Raw genomic sequence first — 19,602 nt, 5'->3', positions numbered from 1 at the left:
TTCTCCCCTTTATCTCTACCTCTTACTTCAGCTTCTAAGACTTCTCTTATGCTGCCCCAATGAAAACTTTTTCCTGGCTCTATGAGACTACCCCAACCTCCATTCCTTCAAATGCTCCCTCCAAATTCACATATTTACTGAAGCCTACTGGACCACCCCATTACACCTTACCTTACCTACTTTGTGTCTGCCTTGTAGTACCACAGCTCCCGGCTATCCCCTTTAGAACGAAACCTGATACCTCATATAAGGATGTGGTATAAATCCCAGCAGCAGGGCTTAAAGGTCCTGGTGAGGTGGTGGAACTCTTGGAGGAGGACCATGGAGGCAACAGGACCTGAGGAAGGAGTAGGTGGCTGCAGCTCATCAGCAACACTAGTGCCGCCTGTATCATCGATTGACGCAGATGATGGGGCAGGCTTTTCTGTTGGAATTACTGTGCAGGGCAATGGAGGAGGTGGAACTAGTTCCCCCTACCATTACAGGTGGTGGAACTCAGTTCCACCTCGTTCCCCCCCACTTTAACCCCTGCCCAGCAGTGACTGTGACACAACCCGAACGTAACTACAGGAGTTAGGGATAGTTACTATGGGGAGTGTTAGAGTTAGGCTGCGGAGGAGGGACATTAGGGACAGCCTGTGGGAGAGGGAGGATAGGGTTAGGTTGTGAGAGGGTGAGATGAAGATCAGGCTGTGGGAGGGGTAGGTTAGGATTAGGATTAGGAGTAGAGTGAAAATATCAGGGTGTGTCGGTCTTCTGACCCTCTACCCTCTAAGGCGGAATTGGACAAGTTGTTTTATGGATGTAAAAGTCTGCAGCACTTGTACCCTTTCTGAGCACTGGGGGAGATGTCTCAAGCCTTGGACAAATATAGGGGGTCATTCCGAGTTGATCGTAGCTGTGCTAAATTTAGCACAGCTACGATCATCTACCCTGACATGCGGGGGGACACCCAGCACAGGGCTAGTCCGCCCCGAATGTCAGTGCCGGCCCTCCCGCACAAATACAAAAGCATTTGTATTTCAGGAGTAACTCCCAGCCTGCGCAGCTCCTGCGGCCGGCAGGGAGTTGTATGTCACAGCCGCTGGCCGCAGCGGCTGCGTGAGACATCACGCAGCCGCCGCGGCCCGCCCCCCCAACAGTCCGGCCAAGCGTTCGTTGACCAGACCGCGTCTCCTAAACGGCGGCTTAACGCCGCTGTTCAGGGCCCTCCCGCCCAATGACCGCCTCTGTCTCAGAGGCGATCGCTAGGCAGCGACGACTGCGCACTGCGATGCCAGCACATGCGCGGTTCCGACCCGATCGCTGCGCTGTGACAAACTGCAGCGAGCGATCGGGTCGGAATGACCCCCATAGAGTGTAGTAGTTGTCCACAGCAATAAATCAGCTATTATCTGTCATTTCACAGCTGATTGGATGCTTTGGGTGACTTCTTCATGTTATCTCTCTCCAAGGCTTGATACATCTCCCCCTAGATCTCTTAGTCCTTAGTAAGGGTGCGGATCATTAGATCGACAGTGTCTAGGTCGACAATGTTTTGGTTGACTACAATAGGTCGACAGTCACTAGGTCGACAGGGTTTGAAGGTCGACAGGGTTTGAAGGTCGACAGGTCAAAAGATAGACATGAGTTTTTCATGGTTTTTTTGCGTCGTTTTCTCTGTACAGTGACCAGGAAGCCCAATTAGTGCACCGTGTCCCCTCGCATGACTCGCTTCGCTCGCCATGCTTCGGTTACCGTTCCAATCGTAGTCCACGTGGATCGTTAAGTATGAAAAGGTTCAAAAAAACTATTTTAAAAAAAAAACCTCATGTCGACCTTTTGACCTGTTGACCTAGAACATGCCGACCTAGTGACTGTCGACCTATAGTGGTCGACCTAAACATTGTCGACCTAGACACTGTCGATCTTCAGAACGGGTCCCTTTAGGAAATGAACCTGGATTTCTGCAATGATGCGAATAAGATTAGTTTATGGAATGGTGCATTCACCGCTATAGAGTACTTATTTGTTCATTTCTGTTTATATTCACTATGGAAGAGTTGCTGTCGCTGTTGCAATTGTTTCGTGTGACACATTTGTATTAAAATAGGAGCATGCATATTAAAATAGAATTAGCAATAATACAGTATTACATATTTCTTTTGAACTTCAATCCATTTCTCAGGATCTATAATGGTAATAAATAAGTTGGTTCCGTCCTTTACCTTTACTGCACAAGTCTGGATGTCAGGTGACTCTAAAGCAATATTTGTGCGTCGCAGCACAGGATGCCCGTGAGTCACGTTATCACTTTCCGCCAACACAGCAAAACAGCGGGGAAGTGCTGAAAATGTCTCCTCTATCTACCCGACTGGCACAAGGCCTGAAAGCAGGCGTACAAAGGGCAAACCACTCACTTTGGTCACTTTGCCAACAAAAGTATTTGGTGTCATGTGTAGAAGTGAGTGTGAGCTATTAAGATGCTTAAAGGGAGCTGTCAAAAAACAAACAAAAAAAAAACAATTATTGAATCCGGTAAGTGTCGAGAATTGTAACAGTAGTGAGCGTTATCTGAAGAATAAAAGCGAGTGCAGGTATCTGCTAATATGAACAAATATCTCACATTTTATTAATACAATATTATAAAGTTCTGCAAGTGCTTGGAGAAGTGGTGGTACTGTGATTATCTGTTTTACATTTAGGTATGTATTAGGGGCAGTGGCGTAACTAGAAATTTATCTCCCCCAAGCCAAAAAATTCTTCGGCGCCCCCCCCCCCCATCCCCCATAATTGGGAGCAATAAAGGGGTAAATATGCGCGCGCCTTCGGCGCGCGCAGCAAACAAGGGGGAGCGGCTTCATTGGAATGGGAGTGGCTTCGTTGGAATGGGCGTGGCATTGTAGGAAAAGACTACCTTATACCCCAGTTTTGCAACCTGCACGCCCAGACGTTAGCCACCACAGGAAAGAAAAATAATCCTGATTCATGCCCCTTACATTATTTGTCATTTTTCCTCCTTATAGTAATGCCCAGTATACATTATTCCACATACTGCAATGGCCCTTAGATATTATGCCGCACACAATAATGCACATGACACAATATGCACACACCATAATGCCCCCGACACATTATGCCACACACTATAATGCCTGTGACACATTATGACAGGAATCGCAATGCCCGTTACACATTATGCTACACACTGCACTGCCCCTGATACATTAAAGCACATACAATGTCTGTGACACATTATGACACACACTGCAATGTCCGTGATACATTATACCACACACTGCAATGCCCGATACATTATAGCACATACAATGCCTGTGACACATTATGCCACACACTGCAATGACCTTGAGACATTATACCACAATGCCCGTGATATAGTATACCATACACCGTAATGCCTGTGACACATATCGCAATGCCCGTTATACCCTATGCCACACACCGCAATGCCCGTTATATATTATGCCACACTGCAATGACCCTGAGACATTATACCACATACCACAATGCCCGTGATATAGTATACCACACACCGTAATGCCTGACACATTATGACACACACCGCAATGTCCGTGATACATTATGCCACACACTGCAATGACCCTGAGACATTATACCACATATCACAATGCCCGCGATATAGTATACCATACACCGTAATGCCTGTGACACATTATGACACACACCGCAATATCCGTGATACATTATGCCACACACCGTAATGCCCATTACACATTAAGTCCTACAGTAAGGCTTCTAATTACTTTTCAATTACCTGCTCGTTGTCAGGGGTTTCATGCACTGGGTGTCATGCTCGTTGCCAGGGGTTTCATGCTCTTGGTTCCATGCACGGTGCCAGGGGTTTTCATGCTCAGGGTGTCATGCTCGTTGCCAGGGGTTTCATGCACTGGGTGTCATGCTCGTTGCCAGGGGTTTCATGCACTGGGTGTCATGCTCGTTGCCAGGGGTTTCATGCACTGGGTGTCATGCTCGTTGCCAGGGGTTTCATGCACTGGGTGTCATGCTCGTTGCTAGGAGGTAGTCCTTGTTGCTAGGGCTGTGCTCCCAGTGCCACATATGTCCCCAGTGCCAGATATTCCCCCACGGTGCCAGGTACTCACATGCCCCCAGTGCCAAATATAGCCCCCCCCCCCATGTGCCAGGTACACATATACCCCCCCAGTGCCACATATGCCCCCAGTGCCAGATATTCCCCCACAGTGCCACATATGCCCCCAGTGCCAGATATTCCCCCCCAGTGCTATATATGCCCCCAGTGCCACATATGCCCCAGTGCCAGATATTCCCCCCCAGTGCCACATATGCCCCCAGTGCCAGATATCCCCCCCCAGTGCCACATATTCCCCCCCCCAGTGCCATATATGCCCCCAGTGCCAGATATTCCCCCCCCAGTGCCACATATGCCCCAGTGCCAGATATCCCCCCCCCTGCCACATATGTCCCCAGTGCCAGATATTCCCCCCAGTGCCATATATGTCCCCAGTGCCAGATATTAACCCCCCCCCCTCCCTGCCAAATTTGCCCCCCGTGCCAGATATGCCCCCTCAGTGCGTCCCCCCCCCCCCCCCCGCTTCCTCCGCCGCTGCCGCTCCCCCGCTCCCCTGCTGTTAGGAGGGACACAGAGGGCACAGCGCACGCCTCCCTGTGTCCCTCCTGGGTCTCCGGCGGCCGCGGGTCACTCTAAGGGCTGTAACACACACTCCGGTTTTTCCCGGATGACAAAAAGCCGGACAAAGTTTGTCCGGCTTTTTGCCATCCGGGAGAAACCGGCAGTGTCTGTCACACAGGACGGCTTTGAGCCGTGTGTGATGCTGTGCGCATGCGCAGCATCAGACATGGCTGCAGAAGAAACCGTTGTGTGTGAAAGCTCCCCTTCACACACACGGTTCACTGGCTCCAAAGACGGCCCGGCGGCCGCCCGGCCGCCGGACCTTCCAGTGGTGAGACCCGGCTGCAACCCGGCAGCCGGGCCGGGGCCGTGCAGTGTGAAGGGACCCTAGCCCTCACACTGCTAACTACAATGCCGGCACGGGAAAAAGCCGTCCGGCTTTTTCCCGGCCGGCAAAAGCCGGGTAGTGTGTTTCAGCACTTATAAAGGAAGTGCTCACGAACGGCACTTCCTTTATAAGACCCGCGGCCGCCGGAGACCCAGGAGGGACACAGGGAGGCGTGCGCTGTGCCCTCCGTGTCCCTCCTAACAGCAGGGGAGGGAACGAGACCGCAGACTGACATGCGGACGCTCGTCCGCATGTCAGTCTGCACTAAATCAGTGGCGCCCCCGCAGTCCCTCGCCCCCAAGCCACCGCGAGGGCTGCGGGGGCAGTAGTTACGCCACTGATCAGGGGTATATATACATCAATAATCCCCTAAAGCCCTCTGTTAGTTGTGTATCCGTCTTGCCATGAGATACTGCCCACTATTCAATATTGCTCCGCTACAGAAACAGCTACTGGAATGGTGCCTCTACCTCATTGTGAAACTACGTTCCGGATAATCTGAAAACCTTTAGTTCTTAAATTTGATGGAAAAGAGTTCTAAAGAAACGCTTGTGTCAGTGCCATTTTCAGTCATATAATAGTTTCATTCGGGGTATAATATAGTTTGCAGACATTCATCATGTCAACATGAGAATGTCAACAGGTCATAATGTCAATATGCTTGGCATGTCGATATTGACCAGGTAGACATTCATTATGTAGGCACAGAGGAAATGTCAAAATGGTTAGAATGTCATCAAAACATCCCTGGTGGTCTAGTGGTATATTACCTGGTACAGCGGCTCCGATGGCTCCAGCGGTGTCTTCCAGGTCTGGCGGTGACATCAGGATGACTTCCGGAGGTAAGTATGACTAACACTAAACTTTAACCCTCCCCCAGTGCCTGATCCTAACCTCCCGTACCGTAGCCTAACCCTAACACTCTCCAGTGCCTAATCCTAACCTGTCCTCCCCGTAGCCTAACCTTAACCCTCCCCAGCGTGTATCCCTAATCTCCCCTCCTGTAGCCCAACCATATCTCTCCCCCATTGTCTAACCCTAACTTCCCTTCCTGTAGCCTAAACCTAACCCTTCACCAGTGCTTGACCCTAACCTCCGCTCCCGTAGCCTAACCCTAGCCCTCCCCCAGTGCCTGTTCCTAACCTCCCCGCCCATAGCCTAAACCTAACCCTCCCCCAGTGCCTGGCCCTAACCTCCCCGTCCATAACCTAAACCTAACCCTCCCCCAGTGCCTGGCCCTAACATCCCCTACCGTAGCCTAACCCTAACACTCTCCAGTGCCTAATCCTAACCTGTCCTCCCCTTAGCCTAACCTTAACCCTCCCCCAGTGTCTAACCCTAACTTCCCCTCCTGTAGCCTAAACCTAACCCTTCCCCAGTGCTTGACCCTAACCTCCCCTCCCGTAGCCTAACCCTAGCCCTTCCCCAGTGCCTGATCATAACCTCCCATAACCTAAAACTAACCCTCCCCCAGTGCCTGACCCTAACCTCCCCACCCATAGCCTAAAGCTAACCCTCCCCCAGTGCCTGACCCTAACCTCCCCTCCTGTAGCCTAAGCCTAACCCTCCCCCAGTGCCTAACCCTAACCTCCCCTCCTGTAGCCCAACCCTAACCCTTCCCCAGTGCCTGACCCTAACCTCCCCTCCCGTAGCCTAATCCTAACCCTCCCCCAGAGCCTGATTCTAACCTCCCCTCCCATAACCTAAACCTAACCCTCCGCCAGTGCCTGATCCTAACCTCCCCTCCCATAACCTAAACCTAACCCTCCCCCAGTGACTGATCCTAACCTCCCATAACCTAAAACTAACCCTCCCCCAGTGCCTGACCCTAACCTCCCCTCCTGTAGCCTAAACCTAACCCAACCCAAGTGGATAAACTTAATCTCCCCTCCAGTAGCCTAAACCTTACCCTCCCCCAGTGCCTGACCCTAACCTCCCCTCCTGTAGCCTAAACCTAACCCTCCCCCAGTGCCTAACCCTAATCTCCCCTCCTGTAGCCCAACCCTCCCCCAGTGCCTGATTCTAACCTCCCCTCCCATAACCTAACCCTAACCCTCCCCCAGTGGCTAACCCTAATCTCCCCTCCTGTAGCCCAACCCTAACCCTCCCCCAGTGCTTGAACCTAACCTCCCCTCCCATAACCTAAACCTAACCTCCCCCCAGTGCCTGATCCTAACCTCCCCTCCCATAACCTAAACTTAACCCTCCCCCAGTGCCTGACCCTAACCTCCCCTCCTGTAGTCTAAACCTAACCCTACCCAAGTGCCTATTCTTAATCTCCCCCCCAATAGCCTAAACCTAACCCTCTCCCAGTGCCTGACCATAATCTCCTTTCCCGTAGCCTAAACCTAACCCTCCCCCAGTGACTAATCCTAACCTCCCCTCCCGTCGCCTAAACCTTACCCTTCCCCATTGCCTAATCCTAACCTTCTCTCCCGTAGCCTAACCCTATCCTACCATTGCTGGTCCGTGCAGAATGTCTGCATTTGACATGGTAACAATTGACATTCTGCAGATGGTGACATGTTCAATATTGACTTTGTCAACGTATATGAATGTTGAAATTCGTATTATTATGAATGTTGATATTATTACTACATCCCATTTTATAGTAAACCCCTTGAGTAGGAAATGATGAAATGGAAAAACTTTTGCATCAAAGTGGTCCGCAAAACTTTCCGGAGGTTGAATTCAATAGGTAACGCCATCTATAGGGGTTTTGTTTACACAATGCATCCCCACCAGAGGTTCCAAAGGGAAATACGCTCCCCCCATGCCAGGTTTGCAAATGCCTAGGCTGACAGGTCATAGACCCGGAAGTCCACACACCGCACATGACAGCTCTTATCGGAAGAACTGTCCTTTACTTAAATCCTCATGCGTGTGGTGTTAATAAATGACGCTCTGTATGCGGTACGTGGCCGGATGTATTGCATTCAAATGTGATGCTTGATACATGCTGCCTTTCCTCTTATCAACTTGCAATTGTCGTGCATGATAAATCATTTTTCAAACCATTTGTCACTCAATAATATCCTTCAGTTATTTTGCACAGTCATAAAAGAAAACAGGAGTTTTAATTGCAATATTACAGATGGGTCCACATTTATCTTGGCCTTTAATAGGATTAACTGAGGCAGGTCAGTCAGACTTAGGGGACATGTACTAAGCGATGATAAAAGTGGAGAAGTGAGCCAGTGGAAAAGTGACTCATGGCAACCAATTAGCATTGACGTAACATTTAAAATTTGCATACTATAAACGTATACAGAGCAGCTGATTGGTTGCAATGGGCAATTTCTCCACTGGCTCACTTCTCTGCTTTTATCACTGCTTAGTATATGTCCCCCTTAATCCCCTGCTGTAATGACTTAATCCCCTGATGTATTGTTGTCAGCATTGTATTGCAGCTGAGAACAATAGATGAAGGGTTTATGTTAATAAACCATGGTGTGCCTAGATGCAGCAGAGAAGCCAAGATAAAAGTGGCTCCATCTGTACATCACAGAATGTAGCGCGCACAAGTCCAATTCAGTTTTTTTTCAATCATGTGAAATTACTTATTACAGACTGAAGGTATCCGTCTGGATGGTCGACCATGTTATGGTCGACAGTCATTAGGTCGACTACTATTGGTCGACATTGACATGGTTGACATGGACACATGGTCGACGCATGAAAATGGCCAACACATGGAAGGTCGACACATGAAAAGGTCGACATGGGTTTTTTAAAAAAAAATATTTTGGGGAACTTTTCCATACTTTACGATCCACGTGGACTACGATTGGGAACAGTAATCTGTGCCGAGCGCAGCGGTAGCGGAGCGAGGCACCTTGCCCAAAGCATGGCGGTGCACTAATTGGGGTTCCCCGTCACTTTTTTAAAAAAAACTCATGCCGACCTTTTCATGCGTTGACCTTTCATGTGTCGACCATTTTCATGTGTCGACCATTTGTCCACGTTAACCATGCCAATGTCGACCAATAGTGGTCAACCTAATGACTGTTGACCATAACATGGTCGACCATTCATACCGGAACCCAGACTGAAGCAGCTCCCCATGGGAGAAAAAAGATGCAGTAATTAAAAACAAACAACTCAGTCGGCATAAAAAGCGGTATCCGGTATTTAGGTCGACCACACTTAGGTCGACAGTCATTAGGTTGACCACTATTGGTCGACATGCATTAGGTCAACATAGTCTTTAGGTCGACGTGGCAAAGGTTGACACATGAAAAGGTTGACATGAGTTACTTTTTCTACAAAAAAAATAATGAATTTTTTAAACTCTTTATTACTGTATGATCCACGTGGACTACAATTGGGAATAGTAACCTGTGCCGAGCGCAGAGGTAGTGGAGCGAGGCACCTTGCTCGAACCCAGCAATGCTAGGTGACACGGTGCACTAATTGGGGTTCCCGGTCACTTTACGACACCAATTTTTTTTTAAAAACCCTATGTCGACCTTTTTCTATGTCAACCTTTTCGTGTCGACCTCATGACCATGTCGGCATATTTCAGGTGTTGCCTTACTCACTGTTGACCAATAGTGGTCGACCTAATGACTGTCGACCTAGTTAGGGTCGACTCAATGAATCACACCCATAAAAAGCAATTGTGCTTGACAGCCTGAGCTGGTTTGGGATCGGTATGAAATACCTCCAATCAAAATCCCGATGGTCGAAATCCCGACAGCAATTGACCGACAGTCAAAATCCCGACAAGGTCAAAATCCTGACATGGACAAAATACCGACATTTAAAATACAGACAATGTCAAAATACCGACATGTAAAATGCCGACAGGTCAAAATACCGACATGCTGTTTTGTTTTTGTGTGTGTGTATGTCGACATTGGTCGACATGGACACCATATAAGTGTACCGCGTCCCCTCCCATGACGAGCGCCTTCAGGCACTATTATATTACCCCTCCAGGTCCACTGGGATGGTAAAGTATGAACAAGTCGGTTTCAATTAATAAATCATGAAAACTCATGTCGGCATTTTACATGTCGGTATGTTGACATTGTTGGTATTTTAAATGTCAGTATTTTGTCCATGTCGGAATTTTGACCTTGTCGGGATTTTGACCGTCGGTCAATTGCTGTCGGGATTTTGATTGGAGGTAAATTGACAACCTGAGCTGGTTCTAACAAAAAAAGGGGTACAATGAGCTGAGGATCTATTTGCTAAAGTGGAAATTACGCACTGCTGCACCAGGCTAGACAAGCTTAACAAGCTGGGGCGATCACACTAACACCCTAATTCCAGTATGCATGAGTATGCATGAGTACTTACCTCCCAGGACAGCCCATCCACTGCAGAACTGTCCTGACGAAGAACTGACTTCCGAGTTTATGAAGTCATATCACGCATGCATGGCTGTCAGCCAGTGCAAGCATAAGCCGCGTGGACATGGGGTGTTTTGGTGGAGAGGAATCATTTATATCCATATTCACATGGGCTTCTATAAGCAATGGGGGTCATTCCGACCCATTCGCACGCATCGGTTTATCGCTGCGGTGCGAACGGGTCCGGAATGCGCATGCGCGGCGGCCGCAATGCACGTGCGTGACTTTGCCCAGCGACAGGGGTCACCGGGTTACGTCGCGTCCTACGAAAAAAACGGTCGCTTAGGGCAACCGCAAGAAGATTGACAAGAAGAAGGCATTCCTGGGCGGATCCGGACTGTTGGCTGCCGTTTTCGGGGAGTGGTAAGTAAAACGCAGGCGTGTCCAGGAGAACGGAGGGCGGATGTCTGACGTCAAAGCCGGGCCCATCATCGCTGGATCCATCGCGCAGGGTAAGTATATTCCAGGGCTACTCTTCTTCTGCTTGATTTTTTTTTAGCTTAGCAGGGCTGCACAACCGATCACAGCCAGCTAAGCTAAATACACTCCCCCGTAGGCTTGTACTAGTTGATCGCAGCAGCAGCAAAAAGTTGCTGGCTGCGATCAACTCGGAATGCCACCCATGCCATCTATCAATCAGGCACAAGTTACGCTTTTCGGAGTTTGATACATACGGCCTCATAGCAGCCCCATAGAATTCCATTTTCATTTGCTGAACCATATGTATAGCAGTAAACCCCCGATAACGTTAGTTCTCGGAGTATGGCTGCCTATTATTGATACATTCAGCCCTACGTGTTTCCTAACAGTTGCCTTGTTCTCGGTAACCCTTTAGGGGGCACTGATATTAGAAAGGGTTCCAGATGTTAAGCTGGCAAGACGCAACGAGTGGGTTATCTTTGTTCTGTTTGAACTGTTGACTACAAAGTCAAAAGTGACCGTGACAGGTTCATTACAGTATGTCCGCTGCAAAGTAATAAAACACAAATGGCGTCCTGTAGCGCTGTAGTAGTGGCGCTGGACTGTAACTTTTATACCTCTCTCTGAACTACGGCTAATCTTCACTATAAATATATTTTTCCTTGTTTAGCCTTCATCATCATATATATGTTCATTTATTTTTTTTATTTTTGTATTTATGCTGCTATATGCTTATTAAACTTTTCTCAGTAATTAGAGTGAAGAAAATGATGTTGGGGGCCTGTGGATGACTTTAGGGTGCTCAATGCCTAAAACAGGCCCAGTGTTGGAAACAGGTGTCCTTGTGAATAGAGAGAAAAAGAGAAATGTTTGGTTTTGTGCTTACGAGAACAATAAAGGTCTCACTAACACTTCACCGCTTGTTTTTTTCTTTTTCTTTCCACCCTCCGCGGCATCTTTCTCTCTGGTAGGGTGGGCTGCTAATTGGTGCGGCTATCACAAAGCTTAGCAATGCTTAGCAGTCATTAAGGGCTGTCAGTTCCATTCTGGCAGCACTTTCACTGGCTGCTAAGAGGACAGCTGTAGGAATCACTCGGTTATCTAATCTCTAGCACGAGGCGGTGTGCGCAAAAGCCACAAGTTAATATACAGCAGCGAAGTCATGGCAGTCTGGCTTTTTATTCAAGGGAAAAACAATCCCCATTGGCAGATGAGCAGGCTGCGTCTCCAGGGACCAATTATTCTACTTTGTGCTATACAAACTGCAGAAGACTGCTGCCAGCTCTCCTGAGTATAAACCCACTGGGCTTAACTAACAGGGCCAGCCTGATACCAAAGACACAAGTTGTTCTTCACGTCAAAACTACTGCAAATGGCACAATTAACTAGCAGGGGACTACTGAGAAGCTCTTAATTAGGTAAACACAAGTCTTATGGAGAAGAAAAGAGGCAGACTGCCCACTTCACTCCTAAGTTATGTCAGATTGGTAAAAGTATTCCAGTGTAAGAGAATCGGCGCTCAGCAGAGCTTACGCCTGGGTGCTGCGTGCGTGCACTTGTTACCGTCGATGGTCACAGATCCGCCATGTTACCTATGACATACATGGCTAATGACCTGGAACATCTGGGAGGCTGCAGTATTTTTGCAGAGCTCTTGTAGACTCACGATAGGTTAGGCCAACAGTGAGAGGTCTGGGGATGGATTTGCATTTTCATGGCTCCAGCCCCTGCTGAACAATATAGAGAATCGCAGTAATTCCCAGCGCTATCATTATGTAGCATTGGAATAGTGCAGTACAGACGGTGTAATAATGGTTAGCATTACTGTATCACAGCACTGAGGTCATGGGTTCGATTCCCAACTTGGCCCTAAATGTGTGGAGTTTGTATATTCTCCCTGAGCTTGTGTGAGTTTCCTCACACATTCTAAAAATGCACTGGTAGTTTACTTGGCTCCTAATGAAAGAATAACCCTAGTATATATTAGTGATGAGCGGGTTCGGTTCCTCTGAATCCGAACCCGCCCGAACTTCAGCTTTTTTCCACGGGTCCGAGCAGGCTCGGATCCTCCCGCCTTGCTCGGTTAACCCGAGCACGCCCGAACGTCATCATCCCGCTGTCGGATTCTCGCGAGACTCGGATTCTATATAAGGAGCCGCGCGTCGCCGCCATTTTCACACGTGCATTGAGAGTCATAGGGAGAGGACGTGGCTGGCGTCCTCTCCGTTTAGAGAAGAGAGAGACACAGTATTTTGGGGAGCATTATTAGGAGGAGTACTACTATACTGTATACTACTCTACTACTTGCTGAAGTGATATTTATAGAGTCATAGGGAGAGGACGTGGCTGGCGTCCTCTCCGTTTAGAGAAGAGAGAGACACAGCATACTATTTTGGGGAGCATTATTAGGAGGAGTACTACTATACTGTATACTATATACTACTTGCTGAAGTGATATTTATAGAGTCATAGGGAGAGGACGTGGCTGGCGTCCTCTCCGTTTAGAGAAGAGAGAGACACAGTATTTTGGGGAGCATTATTAGGAGGAGTACTACTATACTGTATACTACTCAGACACAGTATTTTGGGGAGCATTATTAGGAGGAGTACTACTATACTGTATACTACTCTACTACTTGCTGAAGTGATATTTATAGAGTCATAGGGAGAGGACGTGGCTGGCGTCCTCTCCGTTTAGAGAAGAGAGAGACACAGTATTTTGGGGAGCATTATTAGGAGGAGTACTACTATACTGTATACTACTATACTACTTGCTGAAGTGATATTTATAGAGTCATAGGGAGAGGACGTGGCTGGCGTCCTCTCCGTTTAGAGAAGAGAGAGACACAGTATTTTGGGGAGCATTATTAGGAGGAGTACTACTATACTGTATACTACTCTACTACTTGCTGAAGTGATATTTATAGAGTCATAGGGAGAGGACGTGGCTGGCGTCCTCTCCGTTTAGAGAAGAGAGAGACACAGTATTTTGGGGAGCATTATTAGGAGGAGTACTACTATACTGTATACTACTATACTACTTGCTGAAGTGATATTTATAGAGTCATAGGGAGAGGACGTGGCTGGCGTCCTCTCCGTTTAGAGAAGAGAGAGACACAGTATACTATTTTGGGGAGCATTATTAGGAGGAGTACTACTATACTGTATACTACTCTACTACTTGCTGAAGTGATATTTATAGAGTCATAGGGAGAGGACGTGGCTGGCGTCCTCTCCGTTTAGAGAAGAGAGAGACACAGTATTTTGGGGAGCATTATTAGGAGGAGTACTACTATACTGTATACTACTCTACTACTTGCTGAAGTGATATTTATAGAGTCATAGGGAGAGGACGTGGCTGGCGTCCTCTCCGTTTAGAGAAGAGAGAGACACAGTATTTTGGGGAGCATTATTAGGAGGAGTACTACTATACTGTATACTACTCAGACACAGTATTTTGGGGAGCATTATTAGGAGGAGTACTACTATACTGTATACTACTCTACTACTTGCTGAAGTGATATTTATAGAGTCATAGGGAGAGGACGTGGCTGGCGTCCTCTCCGTTTAGAGAAGAGAGAGACACAGTATTTTGGGGAGCATTATTAGGAGGAGTACTACTATACTGTATACTACTATACTACTTGCTGAAGTGATATTTATAGAGTCATAGGGAGAGGACGTGGCTGGCGTCCTCTCCGTTTAGAGAAGAGAGAGACACAGTATACTATTTTGGGGAGCATTATTAGGAGGAGTACTACTATACTGTATACTACTATACTACTTGCTGAAGTGATATTTATAGAGTCATAGGGAGAGGACGTGGCTGGCGTCCTCTCCGTTTAGAGAAGAGAGAGACACAGTATTTTGGGGAGCATTATTAGGAGGAGTACTACTATACTGTATACTACTCTACTACTTGCTGAAGTGATATTTATAGAGTCATAGGGAGAGGACGTGGCTGGCGTCCTCTCCGTTTAGAGAAGAGAGAGACACAGTATTTTGGGGAGCATTATTAGGAGGAGTACTACTATACTGTATACTACTATACTACTTGCTGAAGTGATATTTATAGAGTCATAGGGAGAGGACGTGGCTGGCGTCCTCTCCGTTTAGAGAAGAGAGAGACACAGTATTTTGGGGAGCATTATTAGGAGGAGTACTACTATACTGTATACTACTCAGACACAGTATTTTGGGGAGCATTATTAGGAGGAGTACTACTATACTGTATACTACTCTACTACTTGCTGAAGTGATATTTATAGAGTCATAGGGAGAGGACGTGGCTGGCGTCCTCTCCGTTTAGAGAAGAGAGAGACACAGTATTTTGGGGAGCATTATTAGGAGTACTACTATACTGTATACTACTCAGACACAGTATTTTGGGGAGCATTATTAGGAGGAGTACTACTATACTGTATACTACTCTACTACTTGCTGAAGTGATATTTATAGAGTCATAGGGAGAGGACGTGGCTGGCGTCCTCTCCGTTTAGAGAAGAGAGAGACACAGTATTTTGGGGAGCATTATTAGGAGGAGTACTACTATACTGTATACTACTATACTACTTGCTGAAGTGATATTTATAGAGTCATAGGGAGAGGACGTGGCTGGCGTCCTCTCCGTTTAGAGAAGAGAGAGACACAGTATACTATTTTGGGGAGCATTATTAGGAGGAGTACTACTATACTGTATACTATATACTACTTGCTGAAGTGATATTTATAGAGTCATAGGGAGAGGACGTGGCTGGCGTCCTCTCCGTTTAGAGAAGAGAGAGACACAGTATTTTGGGGAGCATTATTAGGAGGAGTACTACTATACTGTATACTACTCAGACACAGTATTTTGGGGAGCATTATTAGGAGGAGTACTACTATACTGTATACTACTCTACTACTTGCTGAAGTGATATTTATAGAGTCATAGGGAGAGGACGTGGCTGGCGTCCTCTCCGTTTAGAGAAGAGAGAGACACAGTATTTTGGGGAGCATTATTAGGAGGAGTACTACTATACTGTATACTACTCTACTACTTGCTGAAGTGATATTTATAGAGTCATAGGGAGAGGACGTGGCTGGCGTCCTCTCCGTTTAGAGAAGAGAGAGACACAGTATTTTGGGGAGCATTATTAGGAGGAGTACTACTATACTGTATACTACTCTACTACTTGCTGAAGTGATATTTATAGAGTCATAGGGAGAGGACGTGGCTGGCGTCCTCTCCGTTTAGAGAAGAGAGAGACACAGTATTTTGGGGAGCATTATTAGGAGGAGTACTACTATACTGTATACTACTCTACTACTTGCTGAAGTGATATTTATAGAGTCATAGGGAGAGGACGTGGCTGGCGTCCTCTCCGTTTAGAGAAGAGAAAGACACAGTATTTTGGGGAGCATTATTAGGAGGAGTACTACTATACTGTATACTACTATACTACTTGCTGAAGTGATATTTATAGAGTCATAGGGAGAGGACGTGGCTGGCGTCCTCTCCGTTTAGAGAAGAGAGAGACACAGTATACTATTTTGGGGAGCATTATTAGGAGGAGTACTACTATACTGTATACTACTCTACTACTTGCTGAAGTGATATTTATAGTCATAGGGAGAGGACGTGGCTGGCGTCCTCTCCGTTTAGAGAAGAGAGAGACACAGTATTTTGGGGAGCATTATTAGGAGGAGTACTACTATACTGTATACTACTCTACTACTTGCTGAAGTGATATTTATAGAGTCATAGGGAGAGGACGTGGCTGGCGTCCTCTCCGTTTAGAGAAGAGAGAGACACAGTATTTTGGGGAGCATTAATAGGAGGAGTACTACTATACTGTATACTACTCTACTACTTGCTGAAGTGATATTTATAGAGTCATAGGGAGAGGACGTGGCTGGCGTCCTCTCCGTTTAGAGAAGAGAGAGACACAGTATTTTGGGGAGCATTATTAGGAGGAGTACTACTATACTGTATACTACTATACTACTTGCTGAAGTGATATTTATAGAGTCATAGGGAGAGGACGTGGCTGGCGTCCTCTCCGTTTAGAGAAGAGAGAGACACAGTATACTATTTTGGGGAGCATTATTAGGAGGAGTACTACTATACTGTATACTACTCTACTACTTGCTGAAGTGATATTTATAGAGTCATAGGGAGAGGACGTGGCTGGCGTCCTCTCCGTTTAGAGAAGAGAGAGACACAGTATTTTGGGGAGCATTATTAGGAGGAGTACTACTATACTGTATACTACTCAGACACAGTATTTTGGGGAGCATTATTAGGAGGAGTACTACTATACTGTATACTACTCTACTACTTGCTGAAGTGATATTTATAGAGTCATAGGGAGAGGACGTGGCTGGCGTCCTCTCCGTTTAGAGAAGAGAGAGACACAGTATTTTGGGGAGCATTATTAGGAGGAGTACTACTATACTGTATACTACTCTACTACTTGCTGAAGTGATATTTATAGAGTCATAGGGAGAGGACGTGGCTGGCGTCCTCTCCGTTTAGAGAAGAGAGAGACACAGTATACTATTTTGGGGAGCATTATTAGGAGGAGTACTACTATACTGTATACTATATACTACTTGCTGAAGTGATATTTATAGAGTCATAGGGAGAGGACGTGGCTGGCGTCCTCTCCGTTTAGAGAAGAGAGAGACACAGTATTTTGGGGAGCATTATTAGGAGGAGTACTACTATACTGTATACTACTCAGACACAGTATTTTGGGGAGCATTATTAGGAGGAGTACTACTATACTGTATACTACTCTACTACTTGCTGAAGTGATATTTATAGAGTCATAGGGAGAGGACGTGGCTGGCGTCCTCTCCGTTTAGAGAAGAGAGAGACACAGTATTTTGGGGAGCATTATTAGGAGGAGTACTACTATACTGTATACTACTCTACTACTTGCTGAAGTGATATTTATAGAGTCATAGGGAGAGGACGTGGCTGGCGTCCTCTCCGTTTAGAGAAGAGAGAGACACAGTATTTTGGGGAGCATTATTAGGAGGAGTACTACTATACTGTATACTACTCTACTACTTGCTGAAGTGATATTTATAGAGTCATAGGGAGAGGACGTGGCTGGCGTCCTCTCCGTTTAGAGAAGAGAGAGACACAGTATTTTGGGGAGCATTATTAGGAGGAGTACTACTATACTGTATACTACTCTACTACTTGCTGAAGTGATATTTATAGAGTCATAGGGAGAGGACGTGGCTGGCGTCCTCTCCGTTTAGGGAAGAGAGAGACACAGTATTTTGGGGAGCATTATTAGGAGGAGTACTACTATACTGTATACTACTATACTACTTGCTGAAGTGATATTTATAGAGTCATAGGGAGAGGACGTGGCTGGCGTCCTCTCCGTTTAGAGAAGAGAGAGACACAGTATACTATTTTGGGGAGCATTATTAGGAGGAGTACTACTATACTGTATACTACTCTACTACTTGCTGAAGTGATATTTATAGAGTCATAGGGAGAGGACGTGGCTGGCGTCCTCTCCGTTTAGAGAAGAGAGAGACACAGTATTTTGGGGAGCATTATTAGGAGGAGTACTACTATACTGTATACTACTCTACTACTTGCTGAAGTGATATTTATAGAGTCATAGGGAGAGGACGTGGCTGGCGTCCTCTCCGTTTAGAGAAGAGAGAGACACAGTATTTTGGGGAGCATTATTAGGAGGAGTACTACTATACTGTATACTACTCAGACACAGTATTTTGGGGAGCATTATTAGGAGGAGTACTACTATACTGTATACTACTCTACTACTTGCTGAAGTGATATTTATAGAGTCATAGGGAGAGGACGTGGCTGGCGTCCTCTCCGTTTAGAGAAGAGAGAGACACAGTATTTTGGGGAGCATTATTAGGAGGAGTACTACTATACTGTATACTACTATACTACTTGCTGAAGTGATATTTATAGAGTCATAGGGAGAGGACGTGGCTGGCGTCCTCTCCGTTTAGAGAAGAGAGAGACACAGTATACTATTTTGGGGAGCATTATTAGGAGGAGTACTACTATACTGTATACTACTATACTACTTGCTGAAGTGATATTTATAGAGTCATAGGGAGAGGACGTGGCTGGCGTCCTCTCCGTTTAGAGAAGAGAGAGACACAGTATTTTGGGGAGCATTATTAGGAGGAGTACTACTATACTGTATACTACTCTACTACTTGCTGAAGTGATATTTATAGAGTCATAGGGAGAGGACGTGGCTGGCGTCCTCTCCGTTTAGAGAAGAGAGAGACACAGTATTTTGGGGAGCATTATTAGGAGGAGTACTACTATACTGTATACTACTATACTACTTGCTGAAGTGATATTTATAGAGTCATAGGGAGAGGACGTGGCTGGCGTCCTCTCCGTTTAGAGAAGAGAGAGACACAGTATACTATTTTGGGGAGCATTATTAGGAGGAGTACTACTATACTGTATACTACTATACTACTTGCTGAAGTGATATTTATAGAGTCATAGGGAGAGGACGTGGCTGGCGTCCTCTCCGTTTAGAGAAGAGAGAGACACAGTATTTTGGGGAGCATTATTAGGAGGAGTACTACTATACTGTATACTACTCAGACACAGTATTTTGGGGAGCATTATTAGGAGGAGTACTACTATACTGTATACTACTCTACTACTTGCTGAAGTGATATTTATAGAGTCATAGGGAGAGGACGTGGCTGGCGTCCTCTCCGTTTAGAGAAGAGAGAGACACAGTATTTTGGGGAGCATTATTAGGAGGAGTACTACTATACTGTATACTACTCAGACA

The sequence above is a fragment of the Pseudophryne corroboree genome, chromosome 2, assembly GCF_028390025.1.
Source record: "Pseudophryne corroboree isolate aPseCor3 chromosome 2, aPseCor3.hap2, whole genome shotgun sequence".
Taxonomy (NCBI): domain Eukaryota; kingdom Metazoa; phylum Chordata; class Amphibia; order Anura; family Myobatrachidae; genus Pseudophryne; species Pseudophryne corroboree.
Note: the sequence above shows the minus strand (reverse complement) of the source record.